Below are 23,445 nucleotides of genomic sequence, written 5' to 3'. Positions count from 1 at the left end.
TGAAAATGATGGAAAAAAATCAAAAATGTTAGTTAGGAGATCTGTAGCCAGATATTTTAGGAGACTAGAAGAAATCAGGATCCAGTCCAGTCAACAGATATAAAACAAAAACCTTAAAAGACAATTAACAAAACTAGGATCTAATATCCTCAAATGTATACTATAGTTTTTGCTGAAATATAATTTTTCTCTCTAAAATCATCCTCATTTTTATCAAAGATAGCCAAATTAAAACTAACTAGTTTGTAAAATAAGTCTAGTTCCAATAAAGTTGGCCCAATTATTTACATAAGTACAGCAAGAATAGCAATTGATCATATAAGCTCTTTTAAATATGCTTTGCTGGAACTTTTCATAAGGAATCTCAGATTGAACTTCAAAGGCCTCTTGAGGCCAGGAAAGCCAAGCCAAGCCAAGGACTTTGTCATCAGACTTCGCCTGTAATACCTACAGATTTGGGTGAATTCCTCTCTTCCGAGGTTCCCCCCAAATATTTCGAGTTTCCTTGTACCTGCCAGACAAGTGACATTCTTTACTTATCCTGGTAAGTGCTGCTTGGAACATAAGGTACCAGGCCAGTATTTCCATGTGGCTTTATTTCATAAAGTCCAATCTTCATTCCTCAAAAGCTGTATGTTTATATTGCAAATATGATGTTCCAGTCACAGCCTTGGTAATATAAGCAGTGTTTCCAATTGTGTCCTGTTATAAGGAGAACAGATTCTTATTGAACTTATGCAAATAACTATATTGCCATGAAAACAACAATACTCACTTACTAAGAGTTTCCAAATCCTGGAGGGATCAGGTAGGGAGAAAAAGATAAACATTTCAATTTTGCTTACAAAAGTATCATTTACCAAATCATTGTAAGTCATAGCTAGTTCAGGAGAAAAGAGAAAAAGTTTTCCTTAAATCTGAAAAAACAAAACATTAAAAATTCAGCAATACTTCAAATGAAAAATCGTAAAAATTATAATCATCCTTATCAGTTCATTCAGTCCTGTGTAATCCATTCTTGATCCCAATCTTTTTGTTAGCAACTTCATGAAGTTATCAGTCTCTCCGTCAGATTTCTGTAATTTCTTACCAAGTTCAGTTTTATGATCAGAAAGTTTATCAGAAACCTGTACTCCAGTGTAAATGTCAGAGTCCTTTCCATGAATTTTTCTGAAGTTGAAACATATTTTGCAAAAGCATTAGAGCAAAGAAATAAGTCTGTAAACAACACCACCTCAAAATGGCAATTGACAAAGAAATTTGGTTAATTTTGTGACATACACCACTTTAAAATAATAATAACCAGAATTATGACGGATAACCAGGACAGATCAGAATTTCAGTAATGTTATACAATTTTAAAACACCTATATCAATAACATTTGCCCACATAATACCACCTAAGAAGGTTTATCATCACATGTCTGACAATGTTGTCTATGTAGTTTAACATACTGGATAAGCCTAACAAGTTTAGTATCTTTTTCTTTATAGGAAGAGAGCAAATTTTTTTGAGAAGTTCTATGGCCCTTTGAAAATTTTCAAAGAAAAAAAGTAAAAAAAAGACTTTGAGATATGAATTTTGGGGAGCTTGTCAAAAATATAAAAAGTCAAAGCAAACAGAGCATTAACAGTCCAAAAAGCCTTAATAGAGAGACCTCAGTCTTTTGAACATGGGAAATTATTTTAACAGTTTTTTTTTTTTTCTGTCTTTTAGGTAGACTTACCCAAAGGTAAAGAAAAATCTTTTGTAACCTCTTTATCAAGTTCAAGAAAATTATCCTTTTAAGAGACAGAAGACCAAATTTTAATTTTGCACCAGCTTACTTCTGATATTAAAACTCATTTACTTAATTAAATTCATTTTAATCTTAGCCAACTTGACCATGCATAAAACTCCTTTTCCAGAATTCCTCTTCTATAAACCTTCTATAACGTCCTTTTTACATTCAGAATTTGTCCCATGTCTTTCTTTTCCCTCCTAGTACTTGAGGACAAATTTATCTTTCTTAATCAACCAAACAAAATATTTCCATTCTTTGTACCTTCTTTATACATCTTACTTTCCTTGTACACAGACATATTTTTCTTAATTTTTAGTAGCTTCAATCACATATACTAATTAGAAATTTTAACCCTTAGAAACCTTAATTTGTAAGTAAAAACTAAGTAAACAATTATATTTACATTAGTATCTTGTGGCTTGGAAAATTTATAAACACTTCATAATTTCTGGAAATACGTTACTTTATAGTACAATCTCTTAATAAAACACAAGACATGTTTACCAATAGACCCAAAACACCTTTTAGTTTTCCTGTAATAAAAAGCCAAAAATAGACAAACGTACATTTAGCAATCAATGTCTAATATCTTATCTTATTTGGAAATGATCTAGAAACTCAATGAATTTTTATCATAAAATTTAGCAAAACTCTAAAGTTTTAAGTCACCAAAAAGAGTTTGGAAGCTGTAACCACCATAACACATAATTATTCTTTAAAGTTTACCCAACATTCATCTTTTTCACATCTATTTAGTTACTTGTTCCCAATAATTATTTAGATTGCCTACAAGACTTCATAAGACATTAGATAAAATTAGCCATCATTTAAGTTATTATTTTTGTTAATCAGTTCTGTAATAGAAATAACATCAGTTTTTCTACAAATTTTCATGTAAATTTCATCACCTCTTATACCTCTAAACATAGTTTTCATTAAGACTTTTATCAGTAGGTCTTGGTCTTCTAATTTTGGACAAGGGAAGCATTCCCAGTCAGACATTTTAAAACATACTCAGGCAAAGTTGATGTAACCTCTTTATATAAAATTAGTTCAAACATTCCAAGCTTTATACTCTTATCAACACTTACACTTTTACATGTTCTCAATTCAATTATAACCTGAGTCAGGGTCTTCAGGCTAGTCAAATTTTTCTCTTCTTTTTCTGGCCTTTTCTTAGGTACCAATTAATTAATTATGTGAGAGCTCTCAAAACGTTTTTTTTTCCCCCAATTTAGAAGTTTTCCCAATTCAAAGGATCCGTCGTCTGGCCATTGACGAGTAGGATCTTCATTTGAAAATTTATTCCAATAGTGACTGGATCCAATAAGCCTTTTTTTTTTTGTGAGGAAGATCAGCCCTGAGCTAACATCCGTGCTAATCCTCCTCTTTTTGCCGAGGAAGACCGGCTCTGAGCTAACATCTATTGCCAATCCTCCTCCTTTTCTTTTTTCCCCAAAGCCCCAGTAGATAGTTGTATGTCATAGTTGCACATCCTTCTAGTTGCTGTATGTGGGATGCGGCCTCAGCATGGCCGGAGAAGCGCCTGGGATCTGAACCTGGGCCGCCAGTAGCGGAGCGCGCACACTTAACCGCTAAGCCACGGGGCCGGCCCTCCAATAAGCCTTTTTAAGGAAAGACCTGGAGGTAACTTTCCACGCTTAGAATAAATCTTTACCATGGACGCAAGAGGTGGCCTTGGTGAGGGCGCAGGTAATGTAGCCACCATGATCCACAGAGTTCATTCCCAAAGATATTCGGAGAAAATAAAGACCTTCATTGCACAGGTGGTAAGGATGGTGTAGTGAAAACGGTGTCTCTGGTCTCCCACAATAGACTGGGACGCCTCCAGTCACAGACCTGCTAATCTGTGACACCGGGCAGGCGATACTGGAATAGGATTTTTCCAGCACTAACAAGCAACGAAGGTTAAGACGACAAAAGCCCCTATGGACTGGGCCCTTTATGACAAACTCCCCTGAGAGCTTGGCACAGCCGGACAGACAGTTCTGAACCCTAGTCTACTCGACTGGCCACCAAGGTGCACTCTGGTAAACGCACCTTCCGTATGGTGGAGAGCAAGGAGAATATTCTCACGGGTCACAAAGCCAAGTTTTCTCAGGACACAGGACAAGACAGAGACTACTCTGGGAGGAAAAGGGATCAAGATCAAAACCAAGAGTACTCTACCAAATTTAAACCAAGAGTCACTAAAAGCACAAGAAACTAGTTTCCCAAATATTTTCTCCTGCCAATCTAAATTTAGAAAGAGAAAAATTTCTCACCGCTTGCGTCCACTGGACTCCGCAGATAGAGATTCCGGGAGGCTGACGTGGTAAGAAATCTTACCTTTGCCGGCTTTTGTCAGGCGTTCCCGTATCTCATCATCTGCAGTAGTCCAAGGAGAAGGCAGGTCTTCCAGCCAGAGAAGCCAACTTGCCAGCCAGTGGGCATCCTGCCAGCTGTGCCAAAACTGTGGGGGAAGAAGGAGAATCCCTTTCTGCCCTTTCCCTTAAGGTTCTTATGGCTGGCCAAATACTTAACAAGACAGGTTAGCAGGAGAAAATAATACCAAGTTTAATAACATGTATACATGGGAGAAACCAGGGACACTGCATTTCTCAACACCATAGCAGAGATTCTCATCTTAAATATCATCTTCAGCTAAAGACAAAGGAGGGTGTTGGGGGTGGGGGGGTGTCAGTTACAGGAGATTACCAGTAAAGCACAGTAAACAAGAGTAAGGTTATTATGCGGATTTAAGGCCTCACCTTCCACATTGGTAAGTTTCTAGAAATGAGGTCATCCCGCCTCTTCCCAATACAGAGAGGGAGATACCTTTACAAATGGAGATTTCCCTTATAAATGTAAATGTTTGTCTGGCAACTCCTTGCAGGCCCATCTAGAGAATATGGCCAGAGAGACAGAATTTTTGATAAGATGGGCTTGTCGGTGCCTTTTCTATTGTAACATCTGTTTTACATTATATTACAGCCATCAGATAGTAACTCCTTCCTGGAACAGATCTTCTATGTCAAATTCTTTAGGCTGTTAGTGGGGGAGGTCAAATGTCCGTCAGAGAAAAACAATCAAGGTAAAGAGATATATTTCAGGGTGGCCAAATCTTGATCTCCCACACATACCTGTGAAACCATCGCCACAATCAAGGTGATAGACATATCCATCACCTCCAAAATTTCCCTTGTGCCTCCACCCTTTTCTGGTAGTAAGAAGAACACTTAACATGAGATCTGGCCTGTTTTTATACAATTTATTTTCTTAATAAACTTTTATTTTGGAATAATTTCAGATTTACGGGAAAGTTGCAAAGATAGTACAGACAGTGCCCACATACCTTTCAGTCAGTTTCCCTAATGCTAACATCTTATATAACCATCCATATTACATTTGTCAACACTAAGAAATTAATATTGATGTACTTCTATTAACCAACTGTAGGTTACAGACTTTATTTGGATTGTACCAGTTTTTTCACTAATGTCTTTTTTTGTTCCAGGATCAGAGGGATGCTTTTAAAACTTAAGTTGCATGATGTGTCTCCTCTGCTCAAAAGTCAACAATGGCTCAGTATTACAGTCAAAGCCGTTAAAAGCCAACATCACACAGTGGACAACAGCATCCCACATCATCTTCTCCTCCACAGCCAATTACCTTTCTGGCCTCTTCTCTTAACTCTTTGGCTTCCTGCCCCTCCTTGGTCTATGCAGCATGTGCACTCTAAGTATACCAGGTACTCTCCTGCCTCAGGCCTTTGCACTGATGCTTCGCTCTGCCTGTGGCACTCTTCCTTAGAAATTTGTATGGCTATCTCTGCCATCCCATTCAAGTCTTTGCTTAAATGTCACTTTATCAGTGATCCCCACCCACAACTTCCAAACCCTCCCTATCTTGCACTCTCCATTCCTATTCTTGCATTTACTTATCTCCAAAGCACTTTTCCACTTTTTAAAAAATTTAAATAAACATTTAATTTTAAAATAAGTTTAGATTTACAGAAAAGTTGAAAAAATAGTACCAACAGTTCCTGTATACTCCACACCCAGTTTCCCCTATCCTTAACATCTTACATTACTGTGGTACACAGTTACAACTGAAAATCCAACATTGGTACATTAAGAAAGTAAACTCCATACTTTATTTAGATTTTATTCGTTTTTTCCTAATATCCTTTGCCTGTTCCAGGATCCCATCGAGGATACTGCATTACATTTTGTCATGTCTCTTTAGCCTCCTCTGATGTATGATAGTTCTTAGATTTTCTTTGTTTTTTATGACCTTGACAGTTTTGAGAAATGCTTGTCAGATATTCTGTAGATTGTCCCTCAGTTTGGACTTGTCTGATATTTTTCTCATGATTAGGCAGGGGTTATGGGTTTGGGGGAGAAAAACCACAGAGGTAAAGTGCCATTTTCGTTACATCAGATCAAGTGAACACACTGTTGAGATGACTTACCACTGATGATGTTGACTTTGATCAGCTGGCTGAGGTAGTGTTTGTAAGATTTTTCCACTGTAAAGTTACTCATTTTCCCCTTTTCCATACTGCACTCTTTGGAAGGAAGTTATTATGTGCAGCCCACACTTAAGGTGTGCAGAGTTATGTTCCACCTCCTTGAGGGCAGAGTATCTGAGTAAATTATTTAGAATTCTTCTGCATGGGAGATATGTCTATTTTTCCCCATTTATCTATTTGGTCGTTTATTTATATCAGTACGGACTTGTGGAAATTTATTTCACACTTTGGGTTATAATCCAATGCCACTTGATTTCTTTTATTGCTCAAGGTTTTCTAGCTTTGGCCACTGGGAGCTCTTTCAGTTAGTTCCTGTGTCCCTTGTCATGCCCAGTACTTTTGTTTTATAAGCACTCCCTTACTTTCTGGCACTAAAAGATGCTTCAGGCTCATCTTGTATGTTCTCTGCCTCTGCCCTACAATCAGCCATTTCTTCAAGCAGCTTTTTGTTTGTTTGTTTGTTTTTGTGAGGAAGATTAGCCCTGAGCTAACATCCATTGCCAATCCTCCTCTTTCTGCTGAGGAAGATTGGCCCTGGACTAACATCGGTGCCCATCTTCCTCTACTTTATACGGGACACTGCCACAGCATGGCTTGATGTGTGGTGAGTAGGTCCGCGCCTGGGAATTTGTATTGACCCCCCTTCAAGGTCACTGAGTCCATCTTCAGCCTTGTCAAGTCTACTCAAAGAAATCTCTGAAAGAAATTTTCTTTTCTGTTACTGTGGGATTTTCGTTTGTTTGTTTCTAGAATTTCCTTTTCGTATCTAGAATTTCCTTTTCGTACTTTCTCATAGTTACCATCTTTCTGCTGATGTATCGTTTTGCATGATGTCCATCTTTTTCACTAGAGCCTTAACATATTAATTATAGTTATTTTAAATTCTTTTTTTTGTGAGGAGGACTAGCCCTGAGCTAACATCTGATGCCAATCCTCCCCTTTTTTCTTGAGGAAGATTGTCCCTGAGCTAACATCCGTGCCCATCTTCCTCCACTTTATATGGGACGCTGCCACAGCATGGCTTGACAAGCGGCACATCAGTGTGCGCCCGGGATCCGAACCTGTGAACCCCAGGCCGCCACAGTGGAGCGCGCGCACTTAACCGCTGTGTCACCGGGCCGGCCCCTATTTTAAATTCTTTGTCTGATAATTCCAACATTTGTGCCATACCTGAGTCTGGTTCTGCTGATTGCTTTGTGTCTTCAGACTTGTTTGTTTGTTTTTGCCTTTGGCATGCCTTGTAATATTTTTCTGTAATATTTTCTGGAAGCCAATATGTCTGGAAGCCAGACATATTGTATAAAGTGTTAAATACTGAGTTAAATAGACCTTTAATGTGAGGATTTATTTTAATCTGGCCAGGAGTCGGGTTGTGTTTGGTGTTTGTTGTAGTTATGAGTACCAGAGGTTTCAAATTCCTCCACAGTGTCCTCTCTTTCCAGCTTCCCTCTTGCCTTTAGGGCCTCCCTTTGTGCTAGTCCTCAGAGAGTCTGTCTCCTGCTGTTCTCTGAGCAGTAATCCACTATTACTGTTCCTGGAGGCTTATTCTTATGGTAGTGGGAGGGTGTAGGGGAAGGGAAGCTTTCTCTAATCATCTGATGAAATCCTAGTTTTTGGAGTATACTGTGGGCCTGTGCCTAGGGGAGGTGGCTTTCACAAGTGTTTCTGTCCCTTCTCTAGATGTAGAGCCTTGCAACCCATGGCCTCTAATCCTTCCCTGCTGCAATGGTTGTCTTCTAGTGTCCTCAGTCTATGAAGTTGAGGTCCTCTCCTCTGTACATGTAACCTTTTATTTTTTATTTAAGTGACAGTAGGAGGCTGTGGCAGAGCAGAGTTCCCTTTACCCAGCTTGAATGGGATTTCCCTGATGCCAGCTGTCAGTGTCAGACCTCCTGGAGATTAAGCCTTTTGTTCTCTAAGAGAGAAGCGTCTGAGTGGATTTCACAGTCGCCCCTCTTCCTGTACACCAGCTAGGGCCATGTGGTGAGGGGAGCTTTCTCAGGATTCTTGATTCTCTGAGAGCCGGTGGGTTTCTATAGGATAAACCTGGAAACATGTGGGTCCCTCCCCATGACTTTGGCTCCCAGTCACTCTTATGGTAGCACACACTCAGCCTCCAGTGATGCATCAAATTTTCTAGTTTATTGGACCTTCCAGCTTAAATGAATCTGCCCAGTGGCTTCTGCTCCAGATAACTACATGCCCGAGTTGTCTCCCTGGAAGAACCCATCTCTGTAGATTTTGGTATGGTAGTTTGGCCTGCAATCTCAGTTCCCTGCTATATCTGAGAAAAGTTGTTGATAGTCAACTTGTCCAGCTTTTTCTTGTTGTAAGGATGGGAATTATGGCTTCCAAGCTCTTTATATGTCTGAGCTAAAACCAAAGTCCTTGCAATGCAGTTTTAATAAATGATGATATCTTATTTTTAAATTATCGTCAGTGGTTACTTATTTCCTAATTCAGATTCTACTGTCCTCTAAGATTCAGACATTCATTATTCCAAGCCACAGTTTGTAACATCCATATAATATTTACTCAAGTAATTAAATTAGTTGTTTATTATTATTTAAGTTGAGAATTGAAGTAGATTTAGAGATTATTTCTCCCATCTCTTTCATGTTAGATTATTTCCCCCATCCTTTTCATGTTAGAGATTTTCAAATTGATTTTGGCTGTATGACCCACTAAAGGTCATTCAGAGTTCATGACATAGCTGAAAGTCTGGCTCACTTCCTAGTTTACGAACTGTAGTGATGACTAAAAAACACATTACCTGCCATTCCCATTTACCCCAGAAGATGTAATTGTAATCAAACTTATGTTTACCTCCTTTATCAGCTTTCTATTGTACATAGTAGTTATTTTAATAATTATGTCTTACATTCAGATGAAAACACTTTTATATATGTTATATTTTTTGATCCTTTTTATAATCCAGTTTTAAGGGATTATTATTTTCAGTGAGTTTTGAACTCCTACTGGAATTCAAAGAAGGTAAATGATTTGTCCAAGCACGTGAGAGTGAAACAGAGAAAACATCAGGACTAAAACTCAGTTCTCATAGTTTTAAACCTCGTATAGACTCTTCTCCACTGAGAAACCAGCTGCCTTTAGCATGCTGCTGACAATTTGATGTAACTGCCTGCACTATTCTTAGTACAAAAGAATGCACACCTGCTTCTCAGCCTTGCAGTGTGCTTCCCAGCTTCCTGCACAAAGTGAGTGCTCAAAAATGTTGCCCGTTGGTCAACTGTACCCTTCATATGCAGTTACTTTTAAAGACTGCACTCTTAACACAATAGGAACAAGCAAGAGCATATTTTGTGGTGTTTGATATTATTGGGCTGTTCTTGGAGTAGTAGGTGAACATTTGTTGCGATTAACAACGTGTGCTAAGTGTTTTGTTACCCAGTTTGGACATAAACATTTTTTATGTTAACTTTTTTTAACATTTCCTTTTTTGCTCTCCTAGCGTGTCATTTGCTCTTCTACCATAAATTTGCTATCTCTGCTTTGAATTGTGGTTAATTGTGCACATAGACAGTTACTTTCCAGGACTGGAAGACAGGACTTTCCAGGACTTTAAGAATGGTATCATGTCATATTCATCATTATATCCGTAGGGCTTAATAAAGTGGTTTACTCAGCATGGATGTTCACTAGCATTGTGGCTCTGGGGAAAATGTGTTGGTTTGTATTATATTTAGTAGATTCAGTTAGGTTTTAATTCTCAAAAAGATGCTTCCTATAGTACAAGATGCTTTCAGCCTTAAATACTTCAGCTAATTTCTGCCCAGTAGGCAAAAAAAGATATGGAAGTCTGAAATGTCTAGTTTCTTGCATACCCAGCCCAGAGACTTAAGGGAGTTAGGGTAAACTCACCAAGGCATGTATTCAAAGCCCTCTGATTGAGTTTTCTCTCTGCTTCAGACTTTTATTCTCTCTCCACCTCACACTATCCCTTCTCTTGTCTGTGCTTATCTGATAAAACACTGCAACTAAGTAGTCTTATTGATCTTATTTCCCTTTTCCCCCCAGAAAAAATGTGACCACTTTAACTTTATGCTCCACCTATAGGCCTGGCATGGAGTGGGATATTGTAGAACCGAAATGTTCATACTAATTAAGTGGGGAAGAGCACCCAGAAATCACAATGCTATCTGCAGAACACCATGGAATATTCTTCTACTAAATTCCATTATAAGAATTAAAATAATTTCACTTTCTTAAAATATTACTTAGCACACATAGCGTATATGGAAAGTGTTGTTGTATATATTTTAAAGATATTTTCCCAAAGTTTTACCATTAATAGGCCTTCATTACTTGTTTACTCAATTTTTTCACCCACCCTTTGTAATATTTTGCACACCTCTACCAAACTATATAAGGGAGCATAGTTGCCTGGATTACCCTCTCTAATGGTCATCCAAGTCTACTCATCTTAGGAATCTTTCCATAAGAATACCTACAACAGTTCTTTAACTCAATATTTATTTATTTAGCCCTGGAGGGTGGGTTTTTATACACACACACACACACGCACACATAACTATACAACTTTACATGAATATGAATGATATATATTCTTACAAGGATTTTTAATGCACTCTTTCTTCTTTTGACTTTTGTTTGTGTCTCCTTTTCTTCTCTTATCTTTCTTACCCTCATTCTATTCTCCCAAGAAAGTAACCCATATTAACAACTTTGAATCCTTTATTTTTCTCCACACTAACCTTAGCATCTATTAGATTATATATGCTGCTGTAGGAATTCTGTTTCATTGTTTTAAACAATTAGGATCATACCGTGCAAAGTTTTCTGCATCTTGCATTTCTTACTCATTATCATTTACCTTATAGAGTACCCTCCATGCCAACTGGTCCAACTCTAATTCATTATTTTAAAATATTTTTAATCCCTGCATGTAGTGCATATTATGAATATACCACGGTTCCTCAATTCATGTCATTCAATTTGTTTTCAACATTAAAATCAACATTAAACATAATATATATATTATATATATAAATCTCCTATATCTAAAAATAGAACTTTTATTTCTGTGAAGGAGATTTCCAGAAGTGGGATTGCTGGGCCAAAGTTAATGTGAATTTTAACTTTTAATAGATTGTTATGGATTAAATTGTGTCCCCTAAAAAATATGTTGAAGTCATAACTTTCTTTGCAGATGTAAAAATGAGATGAATTTGTATTGGATTAGGGTGGGCTCTATTTCAGTGACTGCCGTCCTTATAAGAAGAGGGACATTTGGACACAGACACACTGAGGAGAAGGCCATGTGAAGACAGAGGCAGAAATAGGAGTGATCCATCTACAAACCAAAGCATATCACGCTTGATTTCAGACTTCTAGCCTCCAGAACTGTGAGACAATAAATTTCTGTTGTTTTAAGACTGTTTATGTTGTTGGCGGGACTTTGTTATAGCAGACTTAGGAAACTAACATACAGATATTGCAAGAGTAGTGTTCCTAAAGACCAGTGTTCTTTTCTTATTTCCTAATTTATAGTGGCAATTGTTTCAGTGAGTATCATTTAGTATATATTTGTTGTTGATTTTTGGTAAGAAGTCTACCATAAGTAGTTTCCTTTTATTCCTGTTTTATGTGGTACTTTTATTAATAAGGCTCTGAATTTTATCAAATGATTATTTAGCATTTCTTGATATTATCATGAGGCTTTCCTACTTTACTTTTTGATAGAATGCATTTTGTTGATATCTTTTATGATAATTGACCCATCCTTGCATTCCTAGAATAAACCCTACCTGGACATAAAGTGCTATTTTTATGACTTTATTTCCTAATATTCTATTTTGAATGCTTCATCTCTATGCATAAGTGATGTTGGGCCATACTTTTAACTATTGTTATCAGGTTTAACATTAAAGTCTTGTTGGCTTCATAAAATACATTGGAGAGCTTTTCATCTTTTGTGTTCACCTGGAACACTTTAGACTACATTGAAATTAACTTTTTTCCCCCTTAATATCGTGTAGAACTCACCTGTAAACCACGCTGGTTCTTGTGACTTTGGAAAAAAATGTTCAATTGAAAATATTTAAACTTTTACTAAAGTGGAAAGAGAAATGAACCTCTTCATACCCACCACCCAGCTTTAACTCAAATTGGAGTTTTAGTTGGCAGGGAAATTGAAACACCAAGTGATGGTTTGTGATTTTTTAAAATAAATTTTATGAGATCAGCGGATTTCAATTCCTTTTCAAAAGCTAGACTTTTTGCCCAAGTTATAAAGTTGAAATAATCTGTTACTTCCCCATTTGTCTTCTTAAGTAAGTTCATCAAACGTTACTTGAGGGTTGTAGATTGCCACACCCTGCCTTCAGAGAGTGGAGACTAAAGGGTTGAATTGGGCTCCAGTCTTGGTTCCCTAAGGTGCTAATAATTGAGTCTTAGTTTCCTCATCTATAAAATGGGGAAAGAATAGTGTCTGCTTTGTAGGATGGCTGTGAGGATTAGGTGAGATAGTACGTATAAGGTACATAAGGTGGGTGCTGTGGGTCACCACAGAGACACTCACTTTAGGCCTAAGGCACTCATTCTTACAGCTGCTGGGAGTTGGCTGCTGATGGCTCACAGATGAGTCCTTCCTTGGGACTTGCCCTCGTCTGAAGGGAACTGCGTTGAACAAGGTTATGCCACGTCTTGAGAGTCAGCACAAGGCCAAAAGTTGTTCAATTTTGTCTGGGCCTCTTGCCTCAATTCAGGACAACTCTGAAGGGGCATCCAGCTTCCAAGCTCCCCAGGGCATTGGCTGAGGCCTTTGTTGTAGATGCTGTGCTCAAATTCTCTTGCTGCCCAGTCCTGTTTCCCTCACCCCCTCACAGGAGTTAGTAACAAGAGAATTTCCAATAAAACTACCACATACAAGTTCTGGCTCAGAGTCTGTTTCCGGGGGAGTGTAGCCTAAGACAATGCTTAAAACGGCCTGGTAAATATTCAATAAATGCTAACTGTTATCATGAACTACTATTATAATTGCCGTAGATCTCAGATAGTGCTGAGTCTTTCCTGCTAACCTCAGAAAGTCTACCCAAAAGTATATTGGTGGGGTTCACTCTCTCTGCTGGAATCGCATTTGCTTCACACTGGTGCTTTGCGGTCTGACTCTGAGCAGAGTGATGATGTAAGAAGTTTTACAGCTCCTAACATAGAGAGGATTTCTCCACCTGAGCAGAATAATGGCATTTATTATGTAACACCATTAAATACACGCCAAGAAGCAGTAGAAATGGGCATTTGTGGTTTGTAATTTAGTTCTCAGTATGTTGTAGGCTATATCGGGCAGACAAAACACATTTGATGCCAAAAGTTGAAGGAAAAAAATCACATGGAGTTAAAATATTGAGAAAATATTGATTAACATTTTCTACAATTTTGAATTTAGTCACGAAGCTCCTCAGTCCAGCTTATAAGAGCCTACATTGAAATCTGTGTGTGTGGGTGTGTAACGTGGCCCTATGTGGGTAAGTGCAGACTATTTGAAATATATAAGCAGATATATTTCATTCAACATATGTACATCAAGGAAGTGAATCAGTCAATTATGTGGCTACTGTGGATAATTGAAGATGGGTGATGGTGCCTAAATTTGGTATGAGGGGAGTCGAGTATTTTTAGTAATTTGACTTTTTTTTCTCTAAACTGCCTACGGAGCAGATTTAATTTCCATTCCAAAATACTCTCAACAGTAGTTTACAGAAGTATGAGAAAAACCTGATAGGTTAACAAATTGACATCAACGTGATTCTTTAATTTATTATTATTATTTTATTTTTTTAGATTTAAACTCCTAACTCAACATTAGCTATGTGGCCCAATTATTTTATGGGCAGTGATCAGAGGGACTTTTGTCTACAGTGTTTATTTGTACTGAAAGGAGAATTTATGGTGCACATGAGAGCATTTTTCTTATATCCTTTTGAAAGCTCATTATTACAGTTTGGCCGGCTATTCTTCAGACTTGTGCTGGAATTTAATGGTTTAATTATGTCACCGATCAATTAAATCCGTATTTATATTCCTTTCAAGAATCCCTAGAATCCTCAGCAATGCTAAAATGACAAACGAGACTGACAGGGCAGAGAGGTTATATACTGACCCACTGACCCCAGGAAACACAATATTTGAATTTTGTATGGAGCATTTCAAGGGGATAAAATAAAGCCAATGCCTTTAATTGTCTAAACTAGATGTGTATGGATGATGAGCCAGATCAAGAAAAAGATCTGTAATCTCTACCAGAACATTGGATGATGGAAAAAAATGAGGTTCTCAGGTTAAGCACACTGCCAAAAGAACACACGTTTATTACTTTTTTGCAGCCAATTTAATAAGAGCATTCTGATTTTAAAAAAACACACACAAAAACTTTTCAGTAATAATTCAGTACAGAAATGCTGTTCCTAGCAGGCTTCACAGATCATGTAAATTCCAATGTAAGCCAAATTGGTAAACATCATGTCTGGCTTTTGAGGCACATTTAAATTTCTAAGAGGAAAAAGGAGTTGGATAAATTATTTTAAAACACTCTACTTGTCCCTAAAGCAGCAGTTTTATTTCATGAATAGTGTGGGTGGGCCCTGGAGACACAACAGAGTTATCTCCATTGATAGATTTGCTTTGAAATTTGATGTTTACAATCATGCTCCAATTTGCGCACCTGCAAATAAAGAGCAAGGAGTCAAGGGGAAGAAATTAGAAGAAAGTGTGGGAGTGAAATACAGTGGTTTTAGAGACTATTTGACTGGTAAGTACAATTAATCTCAGGAAGAGATTTCAAAGTATACTATGACACATACCAAACTAGAAATTGGAGAATCAAATGTGATGTCCTCTGTGTGCCCTGTCTGTTCTTTGAAACCAGAGCCATAAAACTATTGAACTGCTACATCAGGAGGAGAACAGAAAGGTACAGCATGATTCAGAATCCTCCCAAGGGCAGTTAAAAATTTGCCTTCAAATTTTTCTCCAGGTACATATCTTCCTGCAGGATTGTACTCATATCTTTGTTTGTTGCTTTTTTTTTTTTTAATTTAATTCAACAGGATCTGAAATGGCTTTAATAATAATTCTGGTCCATGTTATTCTAAAAAGTCTGGATGGACCCTAGGAAGAGTGATGAAGGACATATTATAATTGCAAGTCAGCAAATATTTAGTAATCACTTAATATGAACAGGGAGGAGGTAAAAATCTAATATTTATGGAGGGTTTAATTCATGCTGGGCCTGTCCTAAGAAATTCTACATATACCACATCAATTACTCCTCACAGCAACCCATGGAGATCTGTATACAAGTCATCATTTTGACAGTTGAGAAAAATGAGGTTTAGAGAGTCACAAGCTGAGAAGCAGGAACTACTTCTACTGTGATTAATATAAGCACCTCCCACCCTCCTCGAAGAATCTGTAGACTAATTGGAGAGAAGAGACACAAATATTCGAAATAAGAAGTTATCTGTATCAGGGCCGGCCCTGTGGCTTGGTGGTTAAGTGTGCGCGCTGCGATGCTGGCGGCCCGGGTTCGGATCCCGGGTGCGCATCGAGGCACCACTTCTCCGTTCATCCTGAGGCCGAGTCCCACATACAGCAACTAGAAGGATGTGCAGCTACGACACACTACTATCCACTGGGGCTTTGGGGGGAAAAAATAAAATAAATAAAATCTTTAAAAAAAAAAAAAAAAAAAAAAAAAAAGAAGTTATCTGTATCAGAATTGATGTTGTATTGGCAGGGAGTGCTTGGCATATCATCTGACAGAGGTCATTATATTGTATTTGGGAGAAACAGGAGTTCACAAAGAACTGTCCAGGTGTTCAGGAAAGATACAATGGACAAGGTGGGATTCAAACTTGACAAAGGGTTCTTGAAAGCTTGGCAGAATTTATCTAAGCAGAGAGGGCGTGAGATGCATTGTCAACAGTGGAACACTCATGTCCCAAGTCTCATGGGTGGATAATCAAAGGTGGGTTAGGAGAAAACGGTTGGCCAGTGTGATTGTAAGGGTTTGTTGGGAGGAAAAGCTAGCAGTAGCTAAAATTAGTCTATAGATGTTATATTTCAACTTGTGTTACCCTTTTGTTTAGTATTTGTGGAAGAATCAACTGAGGTGTTTGATTAATCTGACATGGAGAAACAGAAGAGGAAGAAGAATCATGGATATGAGAGAAGAGACAATGTGGGTGATGTCTATAAAAATTTTATAAACCAGATATTTTTGCTGTAGATTTAAGATTGGGAGATTTTTGAAAATGGTTATGTTATACATCTAATTAAACTTATTACATTTTACCTTCTATACTAGTTTCATATTACCACTCTAGCAAATTACCATAAACCTAGTGTCTTAAAACAACCCAAATTTATAATCATATAGTTCTGGAGGTTAGAATTTTGAAATGGTTCTCACTAGGCTAAAATCAAGGTGTTGGCAGAGCTGCATTCCTTCTGGGAGCTCTAGGAGAGAATTTATTTCCTTGTCTTTTCCAGCTTCTACAGGCTGCCTGCATTTCTTGGCTCATGGCTTCCTTCCAGCAATCATATTCTGACCTTCACTTCCCTCATCACATTTTCTTTTCTGACTCTGACTCTCCTGCCTCCCTCTTTCCCTTACAAAAACTCTTGTGATTACACTGGGCCCACTCAGATAATCCAGTATGATCTCTCCATCTCAATACCCTTAATCACATCTGCAAGTCCCTTTTGCCATGTAAGGCAGCATATTTACAAGTTCCTGGGATTAGGACATGGACATCTTTGGGTGGCCATTATTTTCCCTACCATACCACCGCATGGCAAAAACACTTATCACTACTTTAGTTCTATCCATCTATCCATCCATCCATCCATCCATTCTAAATGGGGAAATGCAGTATGTGCATAGATATGAATTGATTGTTCATATCTCTGTCTTGACTCTCTCACTTTGAGCATCCATTAAACCATCTGAGAGTCAACACTATCCACTGAAAAACTGAGGTATTTTGCCCATCTCTAAGTTCTGTTGTGGAAATTAATGAGATAATGTAGGTGAAAATATATAGAGCAGTACCTATTACAAGCTCTTAACTAAAATAGTAATAGTAATAATAATAATAATAATAATGGCATTCTGTGGTTAGTGTCAAAAATTTTTAATAAACGTTAGTTATACTGAAGCACATAACATAGGCATAGAGCTAGATTGAGCAATTGTTCTTAATTCAAAGAGAATTAATTTGAAATACAATATTGTTGAGAACCATTGTTGAGAATAATAGGGTCTCCCTATTCAGGTTTCTTATCAATTCTGTCTCAACTTCATATCACTGATGAAGGTTCTCAACTTTCTTTTTAGTATTTTCATGACAGAGAGTGAGTTAGGTGGACCCAGATATTTCCAGAGTTACATTAAATCAACAGAAATTTGAGATTGATCCTGGAATTTGTATGCTCAATGCCAATCTTCTAAGGATACCTTTGGGTGAGTATAGTTTGCTTTTAGTTTGGGCAGATCCTCTTAAAATTATACCGTATCCATGAGGAAGATATTTGGTAGCTTAGACATAGCCTAAGGTTTATACTCAACGACAGCCCAGACTTACAGCATGAGTCATACTCATAAATCCTTTCTTTTTCTTTTTAATTAATTTTTATTGAAGTATAATTGATGTATAACATTGTATTAGTTTGGGTGTACAGCATAATGATTCAATATTTGTATATATTTCAAAATGATTATGACAATAAGTCTAGTTAACATCTGTCACCATACATAGTTACAAATTTTTTTAATAAATCCTTAAATATCTTTAAAAATTCTAACCTAATTTCCAACAAATATTTCTAAGAATCTTCCGAATAGGTGATTTCTTTGACTTCCAAGGCAGTTTGGTAATGGAAATAAACACAGTCTCCAGATGTCGTCTGCTCCATCCACATGTCCAATTTGCATCTGCGTACTTGCACTCCTGTGAATAAATAAGCACTGTCTCTTTTATTCTGGAATTCTATTCTTTTAGACTTAAAATTTTAAGTTTATTGTGTCCCACTATCTTATATCAGCAAGAAGGTAAAATTTTGTAACCCACTGGGAATTCGACAAGTTGGATTTCAGAGTCCTTGAATTCCCCCAAAGACTTTGGTTTAAGCAAGTACCTCAGCAAAACTTTCAACCTTGACATTTGACTGTATTAAAATAAACCAAATATCCATACTCTATCTCAACATCTTAAAAATAACCAATAAATGGAAAATGTAGGACACTTCTAACATCACACCTACAATGATCCAACCTGAAAAGTTTGCCACATAAACTTCTGTGACAAATGATTTGATGACAGCCAAGTACATCAACCTTTTCTTTTAACATGAAACTCGATTTAAAATGTTCCCACCTTTCAATATAGGCACTAAATCTGTGAACAGTTGAACCTGTTTCTTCTTTGTTTAATCTAAACGTCTAAAATTCCTTACCAGTTGTGCATCGTTTCCTACTAATCACACGTGATAGAGCTAGTGAAGTAATGTTTCCCTGATACCCCAGATAGGCTACATGTGGCCCTGAGCCGTATGCTGGAGGGTCCAGACCCAAAAGATACAGGGTTGTATCAAGTTAGGGTGTATTTGGGGATAGGTGAATGTATCATTTGATTGTATGGGAGTAATGAACAATTGAGCTCAAGATACAATATGGAAGAGAGTTGCCATTTATTAAATATCTTATATACTGAGTCCTCTTCTAAGAACTGTGCATATGCAATTACATTATCTCTTCCTAATAATAACTCTTAAACATAGTTATTATTACTCTCATTTTAGTCATTCATTTTTAAATGTTGTATTAAGTGCCTTCTATGTGCCTGGGACTGTATGAGTTTGTGGGGATACAACAAGTTGGACATGCTTTCAGCCTCATGGAACTTCCAGATGATGAAAGTGAATGTCAGAACATTGAAGGAATTTTCCCATGGCTATACAATTCTTAACAGAGGAGCTGGGATTCAAACTCAGGAGACTGGGGCTTTCTACTACTGTTCTTGCTTTTCTACTACAGCGCTAGAAGTCAGTTTACAGAATCGTGAAACTGGAAATTCAGGGCAAAGCAGGGATATTGTAGCCACTGAAGACAATTAATAGCCAAGAAGTAGAGAAGAAAACATTTTCCTAACATATCAACTGACAATTTATCTAATGACCAACTTCAGAGGGACATTGGAAATGATTAGATTATCTTTACAATGCTAACTGGTGTTTTATTTATTGAATTAACTTGTATCATCTGCTGTTATGTCCTGGGTTCTGGGGTTATATGGATGACTAAGACAGAAGGCTTGACCTCAAAATGTCACAGTTTAAAAAAGAGAAGACAGACATGTAAACAAGCAAGTGAATTAATTAGTTTAGATACTGTGATAGAAATCTGTACAACTACAATGGAGCATATTAGAGGGGGACGCAAATTCTATCTAGGGGCAACGGAGGGGAGGGAATCAGAAAAACTTTATAAGAGCTAGCACTTTACTAAGGGTTGAAAGATGAGTATTCACAAGGTAAGGAGGGAGTAAAGGGTGCAAGGAACAATGAAAGCACAAGGTTAGGAAATTGGACATAGTTTAACGTGGCTGGTGGGTAAGTTTTCAAGGACTAATGGAACAAGATATTTGTTTCGAAACATAGTTGTGGTGAGAAGGAGACCTTTATTCTGCAGAAGATAGAGGACCATTGAATAGTTGACCAATGATTCTTATCCTTGGCTGCACATCGAATCTTCCAGAACCATGCCAGGATCCCACTTAGACCAATTCAATCAAAATGTGTGAACTCTTTAGGCGATTCTAATGTGCAGCCAATGTTGAGAATGCCTGGGTTACTAGATGAGTACCATGACACTTTGCACACACACACACACACACACACACACACGCATACTTCCACATGTTTCTTCTAGCTGCAAGTTTCAAGATAAGAAATTGAGTGGAATTTTGCAGGGAGAATGAACAGGTGTGAAAAAGGTCCACATCTTAAAAGTGGACATTATACTAAGTGAAATAAGCCAGACACAGAAAGACAAATACTGCATGATATCCCTTATATATGAAATCTAAAAAAGTCAAACTCATAAAAGCAGAGAATAGAATGGTTTTGTCGGGGACTGAGGGGTGGGGGAAATGTGGAGATGTTGCTCAAAGGGTACAAAGTTTCAGTTATGCAGGATGAATACCTGTACTTTTTTGTGGTCAGAACATTTAAAATCTACTCACTTAGCAAGGTGAGGTGATAGATATGTTAATTAGTTTGATTGTGGTGATCATTTCACAATATGTATGTATATCAAAACATCACATTGTGCCCTTAAATATATGCAATTTTTATTTGTCAATTATACCTCAGTAAAGCTGGAAAAAAAATTTAAAATAAGGTATATTATATGCCGAAAAAATCCCAGATGTTAGAGGTGGCAGGATGTAGCCCTTGATGTGGAGGGCTGGTGAAGGGAATGCAGGAATAAATGTTGACTTTCATTTTCATGGCTGTGTTGCCATTACCAGGTTGAGGAACACAAAAATAGGAAAAGGATTTGCTGAAAGACAGTGAGCTCTCTTTGAGATAGTAAATGTGAGGCCCCTCTAGGATTTCTAGGTAGGAATGTTCACGGGGCAGCTTATGTACTAGGATGGAGCTTGAGAGAGAGATCTGAGCGAATGATAGACATTTGAGACTCACCAGCATATGTGGCAGTGAAGCCACGAGCATGGATGAGATTGGATAGGGAACATGTGTATAGCGACAAATAAAGCCAAGAACAGCATAATTTGGCTAATGACACTTTAGGTGTAGACTGAGCTAGTGAGGCCTGCAAAGGGAACTGGAAAGATATGATCAGAGAGATAGAAAGGAAATCAAGAGAGAGAGTTTTGAGAAGGTTTCAAATGGTGTTTAAGACTTGAGGGTTATTATAGTTTTATATGTGGCAAGGTCCAGTTTGAGACCATATTAGACTAGTGGTTGAGTGAGTACCCAGGAAATCAAGAAGCTCGGTGAATAGGAAATCGGATAGGAGATTCATATGGATATGGAAGCCCTCTAGGATGATGCTGGAGCTTGGCATAGAAAATTGAACTACTGCTCAGGTTCTGAAGTCCATACAAGGTCAAAGAGAGTGATAGAGGCTTATTTAGATGTTTCAGGAGGCATTTTTGTTCATTAAAGGGTTGCATCTTTCCCTTGGAGTTGTTACAAACCTATCAGTGATTATTTCACATTGGAGATAATGAAAGCTAATTTTCTCTTGGGAGGAGCTATAAACGCGAGAGAAGCAAGATTCTTTGTGTAGCCAGTGGACAACATCCTTGTAGTTCTCCAAACCTATCATTCAATTTGACACCTCTGTACCTCCAGCCCTACTATACCTACCGTTCCTTGCCCAGGTTTATTTATTAACTAATTATTTTTTTTGTTTACAGCTTTTTAAATTTTAAGATAAAATTTATATATAATGATGTTCAAAAATATTAAATATATGGGGCCGGCCCAGTGGCATGGTGGTTAGATTCAAGCGCTCTGCTTCAGAGGCCCGGAGTTTGTGGGTTTGGATCCCGGGTGTGGACCTATACACCAATCATCAAGCCATGCTGTGGTGGCGTCCCACATACAAAATAGAGGAAGATTGGCAACAAATGTTAGCTCAGGGCCAATCTTCCTCACACACACACAAAAATTAAATACACGCTTGTTGAGTTTTGATAAATGCCTACACCTGTATAACCCAAACCCCTATCAAGCTATAGAATATTACCATCACTACAGAAAGTACCCTTATACTCCTTCCCAGTCAAACCCTACACACACACCCCAGAGGAAACTACTGTCTTGATTTTTTATCACCATAGATTAGTTTTGCCTGTTCTGGAAATTCATACTGTAAATAAATCCCTTATTTTATGAAGACATCTGGGCAATTTCCACTTTGGGATGATTACAAATAATGCTGCCATGAACATTCATGTAAAAGTGTTTTTGTGATTGGGGCCAGCCCCGTGGCATAGTGGTTGAGTTTGGCGCACACTGATTCAGTGGCCTGGGTTTGCAGGTTTAGATCCCAGGCATGGACCTACACCACTCATCAGCCATGCAGTGGTGGCGACCCACACACAAAATAAAGGAAGACTGGCCACAGATGTTAGCTCAGGGCGAATCTTACTCAAACACAAAGAGGAAGATTGTTGACAGATGTTAGCTCAGGGTGAATCTTCCTCAGCAAAAAAAAAAAAAAAAAGTGTTTTTGGGGATATTTATTTTCATTTCACTCAGGTACTTAGCTAGGACTGGAACTGCTGGGTCAGAGAGTAGGTGAGTGTTTAGTTTCATAAGCAACTCTGAGAGCTTTTAGCAAAGTAGTTGTACCATTTGGCACTGTCATCAACAATGCATGAGAGTTGTAGGTCCTCCATGTCCTTGCCAATGTTTGGTGTTGTCAGTGTTATTAATTTTTTTTTTTTGTGAGGAGATCAGCCCTGTGCTAACATCTGCCAATCCTCCTCTTTTTTTGCTGAGGAAGACTGACCCTGGGCTAACATCTGTGCCCATCTTCCTCCACTTTATATGGGATGCTGCCACAGAATGGCTTGCCAAGCAGTGCGTTGGTGCACGCCCGGGATCCGAACCAGCGAACCCCGGGCCGCCGCAACGGAGCACGTGCACTTAACTGCTTGCACCAGTGGGCCGGCCCCAGTGTTATTAATTTTAACCATTATGGTGGGTAACTCCTTGGGGTTTTCATTTGCATTTTTTGAAGACTAACGATGTTGAGCATCTTTTCATGTGTTTATCAGCAATTCATATATCTTCTTTTGTGAAGTATCTAGTTAAATCCTTGCTCATTTATTTCATTGGGTTGTCTTTTTGTTAGTGAGTTGAAAGACTTCTTTATATAGCCTGGTTACTAGTTCTTATTTGATATATGTTTTGGAGATATTATCTCCCAGTCTGTGGCTTATGTATTTTTAATTTTAAAAAAGTATATATATTTTTATTCATGTTTTAATAGTTTAAACATTGTGAAATTTTGGGTTGTACATTTTTGTTTGTCCATCACCATATATG

Source organism: Ceratotherium simum, chromosome X (genome assembly GCF_057802395.1).
Source record: "Ceratotherium simum simum isolate JZ-2026a chromosome X, ASM5780239v1, whole genome shotgun sequence".
Taxonomy (NCBI): domain Eukaryota; kingdom Metazoa; phylum Chordata; class Mammalia; order Perissodactyla; family Rhinocerotidae; genus Ceratotherium; species Ceratotherium simum.
Note: the sequence above shows the minus strand (reverse complement) of the source record.